Raw genomic sequence first — 2,036 nt, 5'->3', positions numbered from 1 at the left:
GTCCCTGCCCATGGCAGGGGGGTGGAACTGGATGATCTTTAAGGTCCCTTCCAACCCAAACCAGTCCATGACTACAATTTCTACAGCTGGGAAATCACTTTACTAGCTGTGCCCAGGGTCAGTTAGCCAATCAGACCCTGTTTCACAGGAAAAAACCCAGCACAGAGGGAAGTGGGACACTAAGACTATGTTGGAAGTCAACTGCAGAGTTGGAAAAACCAGCAGAGCCCCCATTTGTATGTTCCCTGCTGGGAGCATGGCAAGTTCCTGAAGAAAGAACCAAATCCTGGGTTCAGCCACAGTCTGTCTCAATGCCAGAGAACACATTCTTCCTTCTAAACTCACAAAAGCTTTTCTGAAAGACTCTGAGAGAAATATATTGTCCTTGAAGAAATGGAGGAATTTTCATTTAACATCTTCTTGGTTATTCCACCACCACCCAAGGACTTCTGAAAATTCAGCATCTGGCTGAAGGAATGCTCTAAAAGGTGCAGAGCTGGGATAACAGCTCCCAAAGTTTAGAGGATTAATCACAAACAGGTTCTGGCAAGGTGGAACCTCCTGCCAGCAACTCTAATGGGTTTGGAATTTTCTTGCATGCGTTCCTCGGGTCCATCTGCCTCCATCACATGCTGCTTCCTGCTCACCACTTAAAAGCTTTGGAGAAAATAAACCCTTTTTCATGCATCTAGAACATGCTCTGCTGCCACCAACTCAAGTCAGCAAGACCAAAGGGGCTGAGTCCACAACCCCAAGTGGAGCTGCCAGACGTTGAGGTCTTTTTTTTTTGGGGGGGGAGGGAAATGAACATTTTGCTGCACTTATTTTAAAAAGCTACATTTGTGTGTCTGCCTTTAAACCAGGCAGCTTGGTAGGTGGCAGCCTGCTCGGGCAGCTAGGCTTAATTATTTAAAGGAAAACCAATTAGTAAAGGTGACTAAATTTCCACGGGAAGAACAGCAACTTAGAGCGAGGCTAATTCTAGACTCCCAAATACTGCAAGACAGAGTTTTCTTTTTATGTGAATGGTTTTGATCTAATTGGAGTCTGCTCCTTTAATTGAAAACTAAAAGGCCCTTGTGGGTTAAGTCTGGTTGCTACCTTCTGGAACAGCTCCTTCATATAATAGCTGCTGCGTTTTCATTGATGTAAGCTGGTTCAGGCTCATCAGCTATGCGTGGGGTGCCAGCAGAAACTCAGGCATTAACACTTGGGGAGCCTCACTTCTCTCATGAATATTTTAAGAAAGGTCACAGTCAGGAGCAAAGGATAAAACAAAAAAAAAGGAAATCAAAAGGCTATTTTCCTCCCAAACTCCAGATGAAAGCTACACTGAAAAGCGTCTACAGTCTTTTTCTCTAGCCAGAATTGTTGGCTCAGGAATAAATGAGCAGGTAACCAGGCACTTGATTCAGTTCTTTGGAACTTGTTAATTATATTTATAAAAAAAAAAAAGAACAAGCCCAGGACTCCTGTCCATTCTGGTAATCTCATCTCTGGGTTGAAATCCAGTGTTTCTAAAGCACAGAAGGTGCTGAGCTTCCCTCCCTCTGGTGTCACGAGAGCTGCAGCTCCTGGCAGAGACAGAAGATGTTTTGGGCTCCATTCTCCTCAAATCTGTTTCAGGTTGACTAATCCAGCTGGATAAGACACCTCACAGGGTGCAGGCTGTGTGTGTTGCCTTTGCTGAAGTAGGAGGGAATGTGGAGTGCTGCTGCACCTTCAGCAGTGAGATTTTCAGGCTCTTTTTGGGCTCACAAGCTGATCCTTAGATGCACTGTTTGCTCCAGTGACTTCTCTCCTTCTTCCCCAGGAAAGGCAGCAGGGAGTCCTTGTGTCTCTCTGACCTTCAGTTCACCCCAGCCTGGTGTCCTCTGGATGGTGGTGGTCCCAGATAACACCCTTGTTCTGCCCCAAACTGGGAATGCTCAATCTTTTGGATGCAGACACATTTCCCTGCTGTTACAGACACTGATTTCCTCTTTGTCTTGGTCTACAAATTCCAGGTACTGGCACTTACCTGCAGAGCATTCCAT

The sequence above is a fragment of the Merops nubicus genome, unplaced genomic scaffold (assembly GCF_000691845.1).
Source record: "Merops nubicus isolate BGI_N331 unplaced genomic scaffold, ASM69184v1 scaffold6868, whole genome shotgun sequence".
Lineage (NCBI taxonomy): Eukaryota > Metazoa > Chordata > Aves > Coraciiformes > Meropidae > Merops > Merops nubicus.
The sequence above is the reverse complement of the archived record's forward strand: the minus strand, read 5'-3'. Positions refer to the sequence as shown.